Genomic DNA, 17,477 nt, shown 5'->3' with positions numbered 1-17,477 from the left:
CTGGCTGGCACAGACACACCGCGCACACACACACCGCGCACACACACACACACACACAGATTTTAGATCAGGGCCATCTCTGTTAGAGTGGAATAACAGTGTAATGGTACATTTCAGGGTCAAAAAGGTACGGTCAACAACATCAACAGGTTAATAACAACCTAGGGGAACCCCCTATCAACATTGCACACAATGACTATTGTACCAATGCTATCATACGCCATGACTACCCTGTTAGATTCATTGCTTGTGCACCTCTTGCCCATTTCTACAACCAGAAGCGTTGAGGCAGTGGTGTTTGTGGAGGTTGTTTAGGGGAGGGGCAGCTCTGGTTGGTTCTGACGGACTTGTTTTTCCTATGGGATCCAATGGCGGATACGTTCCCAGAAATGAAGCCAATTGCTGGGAGATGAACGAGGGGAAGAGAAGATCTCTGCGGTGTAGTCAGACTGTAACGGCTGTTTTTAGACGGGGTGTGGGGGGGGGGATCTGATTCGGGTTGCAGGGTTGCAGTTGAATCGAGGTGAAGAAGAACACGACGACGAAGGTGAGGAATGAAGACGGGGCCTGGTGGTGGCAGGTTGGGGGGGGGGCTCTGTGCGTTTGGTCCTGTAACGCCAGCGGCATGAGTCTTCTTGGTTGGGCGACTGACTTGTTGAACGGCCACCCGATATGCCTCGGGGCAGCCCAGACAGAGGATATCTACGCTGCCCTGCAGTGCACCATCGTGACATGGGATAAGAAGCCAGGGGACTATGAGACTTATCATGCAGAAGTGTCTGGTTAATGGCACAGATGCTTTACATTGCCCTAAACACAATGGCGTTAATCTGGGGAACATTAAGGGGGAAATGGGTACGTGTTGGTGTTGAGCGATGTGCTTCTTGTGGATTGGGTTCATGTTACAAGTAAGTATAAACGTGTGTCACGTGTTGACAGAGGGTTTTGAATCTCTCTTTAAAACACAGACCTGAACTCCTCCGAGTAAAAAAGGTGACAGTGTCACAGGGGGCGGGGGGGGGGGCGAAAATCATCAGTCCAAGGACTGATCGGTGTTTCGAGATATACGGCTACTCGAATTCTGAGCTAACCTGGGCGGGATTTAGCGTGAATATTCATTACGGAGGTTGTAGCACACAATACAAAGGAAAGATTTCAAATGACAAACTTGGATGCAAAATGTAGCCCTTCATTATACAGAAATTTGCTGTTGGTGTATTAGCCTAGGCCAACACCCTTGCCAGATTATTTATCTAAATAGCCCTATGTTGTAAGAATTTACTAACTTTATGCAAGGTCTACGTTCGTGCAGTACTCGGTCCTATTATTGTAAATTATATCACATCAAAAAAGCGGTAGCTAACGTTAGTTAAATCAAGCAGACGAGTAGCTGTTGTTTTTGCTCCAAAAAGCTTGACTTACTTCGAATTTAACATAAGAAAGTTCCTTCAAATAAGGGCTGCACGGTATGGACTGAGATGTATATCACGGTATGATTTGAGGCATAGACGGTAACGGTATAGTATCACGGTAGGCTATGTTAATTTTATCTTCCAATTTCGATATTAATGCTTCTGAGGGGGTAAAATACTGGTAGGGCAGCAAAACTGCATTAAAAAAATAAAAATCTTATTTAAAATTACTTCCATCTCTGAAAAACACTTATGTTTAATAGTAGGGATTTGTTTCTCAACTTGCTTGCGGACCTTGCCGTTTAGTTATCTCAATTTGGCTGAAATGTGTGCGGGCAGGTAACTCGTACCTGGGATCGAGTGTTTTGACCATCTCTTTAAAGCCCTTTCTATCGACATTTTGGTCGATTTAGTCGAAAGGACTGGCTTTGGAAAATGCCTGCGTAAGCAATGTCTGATATGCAGTGCTTCACGCTACCGTCTGTCTCGTACGGTGTGGAATAAGAGCTCGTGAAGGGACTATCGGCAAGTAGCGCAATAGCATACTGCCTGAGAAGGCAGTATCGCTGTCTAATCTGTCCCTGGGGAAAGTAACGTTGAGCCGAATTGAAAAGGAACTATGTCTCGTTACCATTGCCGTGTTCCGATATCCATACTTCCATGAGTACACTTAAACGTAGTACACTATCCGCACTCACTAAGTGCGCTAATTTTCAGATGTCAGTGTTGCTCCAAATCGAATACTCCGTGGTGCACTAACCGGAAATTACGATCACGACTGCCGCCGCGGCTCCTCCCCTGCAATAAACATTCCGCTTTGAACGGTGAACTCATTACGCTAAGCAGCTATAAAAGCTATAAAAACTGCAAAATGAATATTAATGCAGGCTATGTGGAAAATGGCTTTGGCTCAGCCTGGCTCCGCCCTCTTCTGCTACGTAGCTAAGATGGCTGCCGTTGAGTACGAAAAGTGTACATCGATCCACACCGCGATTTGACCGTTTTGAGTACACCATCCGGGTCCTTTCAGTACACTTATTTTCGCCCGATCTGAATCGGAACGCCCTACATACTCAAACTTAGGCTAGTAAGTACGGATAGTGTGGATATTGGAACACGGCACATATTTTCAGTAGTTGCGCCTAACTTTACTTTTTACATGAAAAAGTAGTTAGGTTACTGTATTAACGCGTTACTTACTTTATTGCGCCGTGCGTTTACACACAACACTGTCTACCGGTCACACGGTAACGTCAAAAATCCATACCGTAGCGCAAAATTCACACTGGTGTACTTTCTATACCGTTTATACCGTACACCCCTACTTCAAATTGACGTTAAGAGTTTCCATCAGACTCGCGCGGTAGCCAGGCGTCACATCCAAATGCGAGTTCAGTCGGCGCTGTGCGCTTGAAGATTCTTAAGCAAGTGCTGAGATTCCGATTGGCCCAGAGAAATGTCAACTATAAGAATTATCCAATAATGTTTCGCAATTCTAGCCTGCATGGCATGCATATGAAGGACAGCCTTCTCCCACCCTCCTTAAAGAAAACTCCGGTTCTACGCGATTCACGTGAATGACCCAATAGACCAAGAAAACTGCGATTGTCGCCGAAAAGCGACAAGTTTGCAGGTGTGAAATCAGCAAATGAAAAAAATGTGAATCTAGATAAACTACAGTAATGTATTCGTCTAGACGGAACCTTTTCTGGAAGTGTTTTCCAATCACGTGCTTGGCTCATCATAAGTCACTGGCCATCAACCAATAGGAAGCAAGGGGGGTTTCATATGCAAATGTCTCCTAAACGTTGCCAGGCTGTGTATTTTATTTTTAGATTATAAGATTCCTAGCTTGCATTTCTATTGAGCTCTATCGTTAACTGTTAAAGTTGTCCGTTTAGGTGTGTCTGACTCTCCGGTTACATTCCTACGGATGTGTTCTTAACAAACACCGCCAGCATCAGCTTATAGGGCCTATATCAACTTTGCTTGAAATGTTTACCCCACTGGTCTAACCTGTTGGACAGAGCTATTGGCACACGCTTTCAAAGGGTATTTGGGTCTCATGAGCTACAACTTAAAAACTAGGTAAGTACTGATATAGCCCAAACTAGGTGACCTGACTATCACGATGATTAAGACAATAGTCTCTTAAATAAACAACATCCTAAGGAGAGTCTCTTCAGGATGCTGAAGAATTACAATGTTTGCATTTCCTACACCGCCGCCGCCTGGCTGAGTTGCTCGAAGGTGGGTTCCTTTAACAATCCACCAAACAGGACAAGCCATGTATTGCGTGTCCTCATAAGAGTTAAACCCTGTGGGGTTATTGGAATCAAACATACTAGGTCGGCGCAGCGGAGCTCAGCAACACTAGTTGAGCTGTGCATTTTCCACCAGATGCATGGAATGATACCCACTGCACAGAGCATGTGTGTGTGGTCTATTAGGGTGTGAGTGTGTGTGTGTGTGTGTGTATGTGTGTTGTTTTGATTGTAAAAGTGTAAGGGCGTGTGTGTGCATGAGTGTGGGGGAGCAAAAAGCAAGAAACAACAAAGGTTCTATTGAGTGGCTTTGGTTTGGGGTTATGAGGTGACAAAAAGGCATAAAGGGGCTATATGGTGGTCTGACTCACCCCATTTAAAATACAACGGTGCTCTGAGTCACTGGGCTGGCAAGGGACTCTGAAAGGGAACTTCCATACCAGTCACCGATTCAACATGAAGATTCTGACCAATTTGTAGCAGTCGACCTCCAACAACCCAAGTTTCTCCTACTAAAGCCCTGCTGGTGTCCAATGAAGCAAGATGGCTGCAGTGAGAAACAGGAGCTCTAATCCTTCCATTAAGGATCGGACGTTTTATCCGGGACGGTCGTATGACAGTTACAGGCCGCACCTGTCAGCAGTCTGCTAATCTCAAAAAGCGACAAACAATCATACGCATATAATCACCCAAACCCCCAGTTATGCTTGACCCAAATAAGATGGGCTGGCTGAAAGGATTCCAACACACACACACACACACACACACGCTCAGAAACGCAAACTTACTTCCACAAACACACACATATTTCTACAAACACTACACTTCTGTGAATGAGTTTGACTAATGACGTTATGATGTTAGGATGTTACGTTTTGTTTGAAAAGCACTTTGCTTTGTCCATTTCATTTAACCACCGCTAATGACTTGCATGCTCACACACATCAACTCATCTTCTGACAAATTCATGGAAAAGTGTTCTCTCATCCTTGGCTTCTCCCACTCCTCCACATTCCACTGAACACACACACCTTGACAACCAGTGTTTCCTCCTCCACACCAGAGGGCAGAGTCTTATTGGTTGCTCTTCCCTTACCTCCCTGCTGTTCCGAGGCCGAAGCACGAGCAAACACAGTGAAAAACTCAAGAATCTCAGCTCAAATACACCTCAAAAGGGGGTAGCTCCTTTGAGGAGGTCTGGACTCAGTATCTCAGAGCTCACAGTGAACGGGTCAAACAGAGTATGTTACTTTGAGGCATCTATTACATCTCAGTGTAATACAGGGAACATATAGATAATGGAAAGGGCTTTTTTATAGAAGAAAACAGAAATTGAGTACAAAACTCAGAGGAATCCATATTCCCCTCATAAAGACTAAATTACCAAATGTATCATCCTTTATTCAAGATGGTATAACCGGAGCGAAACTCGGAAAACATTATCGTGAGAGAGCAGGTTTCAGCGATAAGTCGGGCAGGATAGAGAGGGGTAGTAGGGTAGTAGAAGGGCCCCTTTGGAATTCCTCTCCCGAGCTGATAACACGCAGGTGTCCCTGCTGGAGGAGGGCATCCGTGTGTGTGTGTGTGTGTGTGTGGGGGGTGTGCCCTTTATGAGGTAGCCCTTTAGCTGAAGACCACTAACAGTGCAAGGCAAGCAGCGTGAGAGGGCATATAAGACTGGGGATGTAAAAGATTCATTTAAAATCAAGTAATAACTGTTAAGAATGTAACAGATTAAAAATGAATTTCCACTTCTTCAAAAATGGGTCTGGTTCGGTCTGCCTTGTTAGTCTAGAAATGGCATTAATTGTGCCCCATTTTTCATTGTTTTGTTTGCCACCTCTATTTGTTGAATAAGGACGTTTCAAGCAATAGCCTTTAGTGTTTTATAATTATGTTTGTTTACATTATTTGTGCAGCATGAATAAATGTTTTAAGTAACGAATGTGGCACAGGAATTGTTTACATAAAACTTAAACAAAGAAAGAGACGTGTTTTGATTGTTATAATAATAGATTATTGAATGTTAATGTGTACAACTATCGGTTAAGGAAAATGGATGATATTTGCAACCCAAGTCAAGACTAATACACAGCTGGATACAGGTTACATGAAACACACTACTTCTACTGAATGCTGAGATTTTAAATAAAAAGATGGAACTAAATTAAGTTACAATAACATGCATACTAGAGACTTTAGCACCGCTGACCTTTAAATTTCCCACACGGACATTAACAAATACACACACACCTAAATATATATCTCTGTCAGCTTGTAGATTTGTGTGGCAGTGTTGGCTAGAATTACAAGTGATAAGCCATATTTCTATGAATGTTACCTATTGATGGCAGCTTCCGGGAACATTAATTTTATAACTTTTTCACCGCAGCTTTCCAGGTCACTTAATGATGAATTTCTAAGTAGGCAAGCATTGATTTTATTAAATAAGGAGAAGAGCCTTACATAAACAGTTGACATTGTCATAAATGTCAAAATATAGTAGGTTTACTCCTTATTCAACTATGAGACATACCCAAAGCTTGGTAATATTCTATTTAACTAGAGGTTGCATAAGTCCTGAAACGAAAAAGGAATAATAAGCCTTATATTCTACATTATCTCTTCTCTTCTCTGGCTCCTGCAGACCCAGAAAGGCAAGTAGAGTTGGGAAGAGACAACGACAGAGTGAGAGCAAACAGACTAGTGACATTAAACATAGCTTTATCCAAATAGAACCAGATGAACATAATGCACTTTGAGGCTTTAGAAAGACACAAGGACAAACACAAAATAAATTAGTTGTGGCCATTTATGCAATGGTTGCTAGGACACCTCCATCCATTTGTTGTTGTGGCGTGTGCAGGCTTGTCTTTACCTTACCTAATCTGAATAAGAGTTCGGGACTCAAGCTACCGATAACAGTAGGAAATAAGCATCAGGTCCATAACACGGTCCCAAAAAAATGTCATAATATGTCCATAAAAAAATTATACAAGCAAGGCTACATGATATAGGAGGGGGGGAGCGGGATGTCAATGCTATGGGTGGGTAATGAGAGGGAAGTGATTCACGACTAAGGACTTCCCATCACCATCCTTCGCGGCCCCGCCCCTATCCAGAGGGCTGCTCGTGGTCGCAGAGCCATATGTCTTTCTGTCTCTCCCTCTCCCTGTCTCTCGCTCGCTCTCTGTCTCTCGCTCCCTCTCTCCTCTCTCACCAACTTCATTGACCTCCCCATCACCGCCTAGCACCCATTCACTCACGCCTTTGTTTGATACAAGGAGATGGCGCCCAACCCCAGAAATGGCATATCCTCGCTTTTGTGTTTATGTCTGTACACTACACTTGCAAACTTGTTTCGCAAAAGCATCACTAAGTTCCCCATCCACGACGGGGAACTTAGTGGGTTCAGGCGGGTTCAGGCTGGCACATGGCTTTACTAAGAACAAGCGGCACACTACTTCCACAAACACATTTTCTTGATTATAAGTGTGCAATTGTTTGCCTCATTTGCCCTTCATGAAGTTAGTATGCAAGATTGCAAGATATCCGTTTTAACCCAGTACAAAAAGCCAGAAGAGCATGACATTTCTTTGCTTGGTTAATGCTGCAACTCCTCTGTTTATACATTTCTAACTAGATCTGAACTTACATGATGCCTAGCTTTGCCTCATCCATGCTATATGATAGATGGCAACTTTTGGAGACAAGCGATCAAAACTTCAACTTAAATCTCAAAACAACAACTTCCTGTCCTTATTCACGGATGTGTGACGACAGCTCAGCCAGGCTGAGGAGAGGGGGGTGGGGGGTTCTCTCTGCAAAGTTGGGTCAGCTGATCTGAAATAGTGTCATCCCTCACGGCATCGCTCGCCATTGGAGATTCGCCCCCAGATGATGTCCACACAATCCATTATCACAGCTCACAGAAAGCATCACTTGCCGTGGCTCTAGAGCAAGAGGGCTAAATGGAGCCAGTGGACAAAGTGCTGCATGGCCAACAGAGACCTGCGCACCAGTCATGGTAGGTCCTGCACACCCACGCCCGCATGAGGCTTGGTAACTTAGGAGACACACGCGTGCACACAAACACTTTACTTCTGAGTGCCTTTCAGGGGTCACCATCACAGTAAAAGCCTGGCGCTTGGGATACAAACAAGGACAGAGGTAAGTACTGAATGCAGGGATATGGCCCCTGAGCTTCATGTTTGCCAGGAGAAGACACAAAACATGTCAGACTTAGACCAAGAAGTAGGGATTCAGTTTCACATATACGTTAGCACTGTCATGGAAGTGGCACCAAAGTACAAGATGAAGATGAGTAAATAATGATGAGCCATCGCCTGTATATATTCCTTTCCAAGTGGTGGTTAAAGCGATATTAAAAACAAAGATGAGCAATAATGAAGAGCGTCAGTCTCTTATCGCACAGCTACAGAACACATCGTAATGCTCTCTGTTCAGTGTAATTAAGTAAACTTTAACATATGTAATGTATAGTTACTTAGATATTGGCTAACTCTTTGGTGGAGAGGAAAAAGGGTTTTCAGCCCTGATCAGCCTTACGATGCTGGCCACACTCCATGGCAGAGGATTTCCCCTCTGAGCATCTGGCTGCTGGTTGCGTTGATTGGATTAATCGAGTGGACTAAAGGATCTCTAGGCTCTGCCATCGTCCAGGGAATCCCTGGCCAGCCCAAACTCTGTAGAACAGCAGCCCAACACATTGTACAGCAAGGGCCAGCAGCTACCACAGTGAATAGCTTTTTTGGGGAGCATTAGCATAGCATTTTTTGTAAAACCTTGTAAAACCTACAGTAAGCTCACTGGCTTAGCAAAGAACATAGCACTGGCCGGTGCGTGTCTGCTCACAGCTATTGCAACATCGAAGAAACATTGAGGGAATATTCGAGCTGAGAATAAAGAACGGCTGTAAGGGGGGGGCACCTGAATATTTGATGAAACTGCATCAGTGTCTTCCGAGCATGCCGATTCAGAGGTGATATTTACTCTGGCTCAGTGGATCCATGTGACAAAACATTTTCCCACAACGTCACACTGACATTGTGGGAAAATGTTTCGTCACATGGATCCATCCATGTTTCTATCTTTGAGGATGAAATATTTCATATTTCAGAAGTCAAGAACTGGCCACATCTTAATTCACACATCAAATGCAATTACAACTTCCCACGACTCCTCCTACAAATTGCACTTAGATACCATTCCTCTTACAGTTAAACACAGATGAAAAAACAAGGATTCCCATCGTTCCGTGATGTTTGTTTTCGAGAACCTCTAGGCTATGTTGTGCTTAAGCATTCCTCTTGAAAAGGACTGATCACTGGAAACCAGAAACCAATAACGGCTCTATTTCTATTGTTCCTACGTGAGAGACTCTTCTTGCCTATAAAAGCAGCGCTGTACTTCAATAATATACCCCAGTATTCCCCTCAATCCAATGGACCACAAGTTTGGTCACGCACGCACGCACACCAAGCCGCTTCTCTCAATCAGTATTTTCCTTCCCACTGTATCTGGCTTCCCAGCCATCCCTCTCAGCCTCTATTTTCCCCCAGACTGTGGACATCCCATTAGTAAAGCCAGGAGGTCACTGATGTGATACCTAGATTAGTGGCCAATGGCTGAACCAGTCCAGCTTCAGAACACCAACGAAAAAGAGATGCTTTGTTTTCCCCAGTCCAGCGACGATCCGGGACACAAAGAGGAAGACGGGGGGACAGAAGTGAAAAAAGAGAGCCATTAGACTGGGCCATTGTCTGAGCTGGGTTTGAGAGAGGAATGTGAAATAGGAGCTTTGTTGCATATGCCGAAAATGAGGGCATGAGTATAGTAAGTTGTTTATAGTAAGCGGCCATTTTCATAAATCAAACAAGGCTCTGATGTGTTATTTGCCTTTCATCATATACTGCAATGGAATGAATCATGGCTTTGGTATTTTTTCAACATACTCAATTTACTGTGGTCTACAAATAAATATATTCCGGAAAGAATTATATATATAAAAAAAAAGGAACAAAATGTTGTCAAAGCCGTTGTAACATTTGACTGTGATTGATGTTCAGTTCTTCAATGTAGCAGATGGAAAACCAAATGTCAGTTTGAAATGAAAATGTCATTTCTGAGGATGTAGAGAAGATGATTGGCCTTTGACAGTGGCTTCCGGTGATGCTTTTTTGCTTGCTTATTAAAATGCCTATCTTGCAAACATAGAGAAAACATATCTCAGCAAACAACCGATCCACATTAGATTTATATTGTGTGTTGGAGATTTGCTTTGGCTGATTGCAGACAAAAACCTTATTACAGAAAGTTATAGTCTAAGACAAGTAAGTCGATTTACCTAGCGACACACATTTACATTCAAGCTATAGTTAAGTTTTTCGTTTTCAAGCTACAAAAACAATTGCACTGACCTTAGAAACTGAGACACACACTGGACAATGAATTCTATTCAAAGTGTATTCAAATCCTCTGTCTGTGTGATGATGAGTAAGCCATTATCATTACCCCCCCCCCCACACACACACACACACACACACACACACACACACACACACACACACACACACACACACACACACACACACACACACACACACACACACACACACACACACACGAATACTAGAAATCTTTGATATCAAGGCTAAGCAATCTGGTATAAATACCACACTTTAATTGCACCAGAGCCAAAGCAGTGTTTCTAAAGAAGGTTTTTCCACAAGAGCAGCCAGTAATTAGTGGTGAGCTAAAAGCTAACTTAGCGTTCAAGACCGTTCTTTGATGTGTGTGCGACACATGTTTGACAGCAAAGCACAACCATAGGATTTTAAGGGTGCATAGTATGTGAAGGGGGAACATACTAAATACCATACGGTAATACTGCACTAAAATGATGGTAGAAGTGGTGTACAACATCCATCTTGGCTTTAGATGGTTAAGGAGGGCAGGATAGTGCTGTGGTGAGGCTGTGTGACTCTCAACCAAAATGTAATTTAATGCTCAATCTACTCAAGCTACCTGTACCCTTGAGTAAGTTGCCCAAGCCCTACTTCAAAAGTCGCTGTTGAAGCTCTCCTAAATTTCCAAAAAGTAATACCTGCAGCAGGAGAATTCCCAATGACATTCACTTTATCACAACCTTTGCGCATCTTAAGAGATTAAAGAACGTCATTACATTAGCAAGTGTTTCACCATGATTTGAACAGCAGACCTCAACATATGTTTAGTGTTAAGCGCTGTCACCAGGGGTTACACGTGGATGTTATTGGAGAGAGTGTCCTCGTCCATATGTCCAGTGTTGAGGGGCGTAGTTATAGAAACTTTTTAGGAAAAACCTCAAATACCACTCTATTTTGGGACAGTGCAGCTCAGAGGAACCATGGGCAAATTGTTAAAATATCTGAGGGAGCTGCTATTGTCGCCTTTCTGTGGGGTTTAAAGAAATGCATTTTTGTTGGTAGGCTGAGGCTCCAGTGGCTTAGCGCAATAGCGAACGAGCCAAGTGGTCCTAAGTATGCCATCTGGCCTTAAGGCGGTGGACCTCAGCTCTGACTTTCTTCGGTTGCATTAAAACCCTCTGCTCTTCAAGGAGAACATACAGGAACGCTCCACGTTCCAAAAATCCTGGTTCTCTTCCAGCAGATAGGCCGGCTCTACTGCTCGGGCTACTGTGTGCACTGCTTGGGACAAAAGGCTTAGGATTACAAACAAATTAACCCCAACACTGGGCCTGAATGTGGGAGGACAAGGGGGGACAAGGACAGAGAGGGACGAGGAAGAAAAGCGGATCTATGTGATGTGAGGCGGAGCAAGCTAAACAACACAGCAGCCTCGCTGGGGTTTGGACGGCTGGAGAAGAGTGCTCCCCTGGCTGTCATCATCCAGATTGAATGGCGTTAATCATGTATAGGCCCCTCTTGACGGAGAGGGGAGATAGTATAGGGCTTCTAATAGGCTTTTGTTAAGGCCTTTTCAAAAGGTAACTCCCTCTAATTGCGCTCAATGAGTGAAGAGGGAATAGAAAGAGCCTCAATAGATCGAGGCCCATTGGTCCAAACATGGATGAATGCATAAACAGCCGGACACGGGCATAAACACAAGCCAGGGAGTAAGCAGTCGTCCAACACACACACACACACACACACACACACACACACACACACACACACACACACACACACACACACACACACACACACACACACACACACACACACACACACACACACACACACACACACGTAGTGAAAGAGGTTAAATAAAAGGCTCCAAGCAGGCAATTACATAGGGTCAGCCTTCGAGGCCTCGAGCCAGGGAGAGGTGGCAGATTTGAGAGCATTTTAACAAGAACGAAGACAGGCAAAGCCACCTGAGAGGCCCTACACACAGAAGGGATGGAGCCATGATTCACACACAATGAGATCATGTTGCCAGGACCCTGCCTAACTCTCTGGCAGAAGTCAAACAGCTTAAGAGAAACTCTCAAACACACACACACACACACACACACACACACACCCACACCCACACCAGATTAGATTACTTTATCATGAGTGAAAGCATGAAATTAAAAGGTTTTTTTTAAGTGCTTTAAAACATTAAAGTGACCAGCACAGGAACAGGAAAATAAAGTATCTGTCTTAGTGTCCAGACTAATTGCACTGCACTCATTATTCATCATCATCATTGAATGTTTGGCACAGGCACAGAATATTTTACAATGAAAGCTTTGAGCCATGAGTTGAATGAGGGACACCTCAACAAAAGCATGTAGATGTTGTGAGAGTGAACACTTTTCCTTTTGTGTTTAAATAGGGCCTCGGGGGAACTGGAAAGCTTTGGCAACACAGAAATGAAAGACAGCTACCGACACCTCATCCCTTGCTTCCAACGTGTAAACAAACTGTAAATCCAAATGGATTTAAATAAACATCATGGTGTACATGGCCATCTGAGGTTTTTGGTCCAAACATGTTATTGCAATGCGGTGCATTTATTTTCAGAATAGCAGTGACTTGGCTCGTTGATTGTTTACAAAAAGAAATTGTGAGGTCAAACAGAGGCTGTTGCCATGGAACATGTTGCTGTTGAATTCATAAGAAGCAGCTGATGGATTTAGTGCTTTTGTAACAAAAAGTCAAAGCTGTTCGCTCCAACAACCTTCTAACTATGAGGCTAAACCCCCCCAAACTGAGGACTTCTACCAACTACCCAACTAATGAAACCAACATGTCATGCAGAAGCCAAAACTTCAAACAGGGATAAGGAGCTGCCTTTAAATGCACTCATATTTTCTATTACGAGGAAAGGAAGTGGAAGCTTGGGTGTTCCTCCGTGGTCGACACACCCACTCCATCAGGCTTCCCCGGCCCCCTCACTAAACCGCCAGCCCCACCATTCAAAGCTCTTTCACGGGCGGAGAAAGCTAAGACCAACGTGTTTGGTTACACTTTAATTACTGCGTCAGTATCTCATTTGAGAAGGACAGTCAGGACAGTCGTATGACGCTGGGTAACCAGGCACTCCAGAGGCCTACTGCATATACCGTTCCAACTTCCAAATGCAGACGCCAAAGAGCGTGGCCAATTAATAAGACCACTAATACACACCCCTGACAGCTCACAATGTGAAGGCTGTGTTCACATGATCTGCCAACAATAAGCGGTTTCCTTTTGCTCAGCTAGACTGAAGTGTCCAAAGATCAGCGTCAGTCTTTTTTAAAGCTATGGTCTTGCACAGATCAATGTCTCAAAAATACAAACCCAGTAAAGCAATCTAATAGACTATTCATCAATTTAGTATGTGTGGATAAAGACAGCATAGTGTATCCAACTTAGGTTCTTAAATTTAAAAAAACATCACGTACAAAAGTCTTGAGACCAGTTCTTTCCTATTTAGTGAGATTTAGTGTCTAAGTCTTAGCTGAAAGTTTCTGGATTCTATTCTGCAGCCTATCTGAAGGCTTCAATGAGCAATCTTCCTCAGCCCTATATTCCAACCTACATTCACTGCAAGTTGCTTATGAGTGTCTGCGCCTAAATTGTATATTAAAATGATGATATTATCCTAAACTATATCTACATGTATAATGGCCAATACAACAATGTACCATCCTGGTTGACATTAGGTCCAACTCTTAACTTACTTCCATTTGGTTGAGTTGGCCTACTTCACATCCCACACCAGCAACTGGTTAGTGGAAAATCAGTAAAACAAAACAGGGTCTAGGGGATGGAGTACAGTGTTGTGTGGTTTTATGTGTGCTATACCAAATGATCTAATGCTCCTTCCACCGCTGGTGTCTAATGGCTGGCATCTGCTGGGTGGGCTCATTCCATCCCAGAGCGCCAGGGCAACTCTGTAGAGACATGCGATACCACTGCAAGCCTGCACAAATTGGGCAGCATCGCAAGTGTGCACAAACCAAAGCACGCCCCCAGCCTCCCATACCTGCTCCCAGGCGAGCTCTTGCCAGGCACATCCTTGAAATCACTGTCATCTGTATAACTTTGGTCAACACACAGGTCCATCACTCAGCGAGAATGCATCTGTGACGCCGTGAGTGACGCGGCAATTGCATTGATGACGAATGCTGGATGGATGGATGCATAGATTGGAAGGGCAGGGATGGATGGATGGATGGATGGATTGAGAGATGATTGCAATGATAGAGGGATGGCTGGATGAATGGATATATATTTGGATGGATGGACAGATGTAAGGATGGCTAGACAGATAGGACAGAATGAAAAACTAAAAGCTGGACAGATGGATGGAAGGGGGCACTGCATGCAACCCCATAATTTAGTTCCACAGCCTAATTAATGAAGAGGATTTCAACGATTGACATTGGGTTGCTGGTAGTAGGACGTGTGATGAACTACATTGGTCACAGTTTAGAGTGATCATTTTCACGTTGAAAAGGGCAACATGTAAATTGGTACATAATGGTTTTGGTTGTGTTTTGGTGAACTCTTAAAAGGCCACTGCAGAACACTGCTTGTGTATCATATGTATAATTGTTATGCACAATGATGGACACCATGTTATCTACAAAAATAACAAGCAGAAACAGAAAGGATACAGCACACAACTAATGCAAGCTAATCCTAAATCATAATTTCGGTAACATGCCAACTAATAACTTGGGCTTTAACTTAAGAGGTTCTCATGGCGTCCGTCAGTGTGTACATAGTGCAAGAGCACCAACGGACAAATACACAATCATAAAAGGCTAACAATATTGATCTACTCAAGATAAGATAAGGGTCGCAACAGGAGAGGCCCAGTGTAGCCTGGCGCCAACATATTAAATAAACTAATCATGACCTCCCATAATGGGTGCCAACGCCATACATTGTCTGAGGGCCACAACACCAGTCTTGTTTGTCAATAGCCTTCTTCCCCGAGACAAGAGTCAAGCTGCTCGCACAACAGGAAGCACTTTGTCTCCGTCAGCAGGTTGCTCAAATTAATTCTGGGAGTTCAGCCGCGGCATACCATTCCTCCGTTCCCAGACACCCCCCCGCCGCCCGCTCCTTCCCACCCCCACTTGCTGACCCACTGCTCGAGAAACAAAGCTCCAGGAATGTCTGCTATGCAGGGCTGCAGCTTCACGACACCTGTCGGGACGACTACACAGGCCATAGTAGACACCTCCACACCTCAGGGCCCTCCCCAGAAACAGTGATTGGTGAATGGTCTGGTGAAAAACCTACTTGCAAAAATCCAACATAAATTATGTTTGAAATTAAAGGATGACTTCAGGGTTTTTCAACCTGGACTCTATATCACATCTTTTGGGGTAAAAGTGACCCTTGAAGACAAAGAAAATTAAAATTGGTCTAGTACTGAGCAAAAACGCTTCAACAATTGCAGCTGATTGTTATTTCGGTATTGGGCTTATTGGCTTGCAGCTGTCTTTGCTGTCAGAGCCAACATTGGTACAAGCCAAGCCACACAAGTAATGAGCAACACTTGTTTCACCTACAATACCAATTCCCAAAAGGGAGAGAGACTCAATGTCTGTTTTGAACGCAAGAGATAGGCCACCATTTTCCTCTAGTGTACGTGTAAGGACAAACTAGGATACCCCTGGGGAGATGGCAGAAAAAGAAGGAAAGGAGCAGCAGTATTGAGACTTCACTGGCACCAGGTTACCCTGTAGCATTGTTCCTCGCGAGACATGGTGCTTAAGCGGGTCATCCCATCACTCTCTCTCTCTCCATCTCAAACACATCCACACAAAACCAAAGCACAACAGACACTCGGCAAAATGAAATGGAAACTGTATATCAATCATATCAAAGAGCTGCGCGCCATTTATAAAACCACCACGGCAGCATTATCAATCAGATATTGATTGCAGTGAGACAATCTGACAAAAAGTTAGGTCAAAAAGTATTTTGTCAAAGACAAAACTAGTTTTATGTACCAAACATCATATTATATATGTTTAGTGGCCACCTCCCTAAAAGGTGAATGCAGTCCAAATGCACCCATTGGATTGCATTCACAGGTAAACGACCTGGTACAGTGCCCCATAGTAGAGCACACAACTGATTTACAAAGAACAAACACGTCTTAAACATGTGACTGGCGACAGCAAACATTACACATTTCATTTCACGCACGCACATGCACACGCACACAGACACACACACAGTCATATTTTCGAAGTTAAATAAATACGTAATTTGTCTAAACTTTGAGAGAGGATGTAGCCTAGTCGTGTTTGCAATGATGTGGGTGTGACTGAATTTATGTGTATGCTTTATGAAAGTTTAATAGGAAAGTATTGGACTTGTTTTAAATGTCGTTGCTTGGCGTTGTTCCCTTATCTTTGAATTAGTCTACAGCACTTTCTGGTCTATTTGATTATTCGACTGTGCGGTCAGCAGAGGTCACTTTTTCAGTTTAACGAGGGCGTTAAAATGACTAATAGTATATTGTTCCCGTTATGCATAAAAACGGCATACTATGGGAGGAAGCTTAATCCCACCTTCCCATCGGAACATTGAACTGGATGTAACTTTAGTGAAGACAGTGTTGGTACTCACTATCGCTTCGGGCGTTGGTGCGGAATAGCCTCTTGTCGGTCAGGAATTCACTTAAACGATTCCTTTTTTGTGGGGAAACCCGTCCTTATCAAGTAAGTACTTTACTTAGAGGCCGTGATTTGTTATTAACTGTTGCTCAGTCAATAGCAACGCTTTCTATCTATCTAGTGAACAGTACCTTTCAAAACGAAACGCCTGTCCGTACCATAATACGGTGATATAGTCATCCATACAAACGCTGTTTGGAGATCAGGTTTTCAACACAATACAATGGTAGTGGTTGGTTACAAGAAAGTAGAAAGCGGCTCCGGGATCAGTGCCGGGGGGCGTCCCGACGTAAGCTTCCAGGCGTTACTGTCATTGGTCAATTTATTTTTTAAGGCGTTACTAAGTAATTCTATTGGCTCTTTGAATAGTCAATCATATTATGTTTGCAAGAAGGAAGTCTTTCTCTGCATGACCAAACTTGTGCCTAAATGTAGATTATAAAACACACACGGCAATATATTTTGACGAATATTATGGTGGTGCATTTAAAGTTTAAACAAATTAATATAACCAATGTATGAAATCTTGGAAGCTATTATATTAGTACAAATGGATGTGAATTGATATAAGACAGAACAACCACAATCTAAACTTTATCAAACATGGTAAACTGTTAATAAACGAACACAGCTCGAATTACTTTCGGCATGTGCATTCAGTTGCGT

General features: G+C 43.5%; 1 protein-coding gene across 2 annotated transcripts in view; it reads right to left on the bottom strand.

Moving 5' to 3' along the window:
- mpp7a (MAGUK p55 scaffold protein 7a) overlaps positions 1 to 16,980 on the bottom strand; it is a 119,795-nt gene extending 102,815 nt beyond the window's left edge. For both annotated transcript variants that reach the window (XM_079754361.1, XM_079754362.1), the window contains exon 1: positions 16,765 to 16,980. The gene's annotated coding sequence lies outside the window, so the exon portion shown is untranslated. The remainder of the gene's footprint in view (positions 1 to 16,764) is intronic.
- Positions 16,981 to 17,477: the final 497 nt, after the last annotated feature.

The sequence above is a fragment of the Pollachius pollachius genome (assembly GCF_949987615.1).
Source record: "Pollachius pollachius genome assembly, chromosome: 17".
NCBI classification, from domain to species: Eukaryota; Metazoa; Chordata; class Actinopteri; order Gadiformes; family Gadidae; genus Pollachius; species Pollachius pollachius.
The sequence above is the reverse complement of the archived record's forward strand: the minus strand, read 5'-3'. Positions and strand labels throughout refer to the sequence as shown.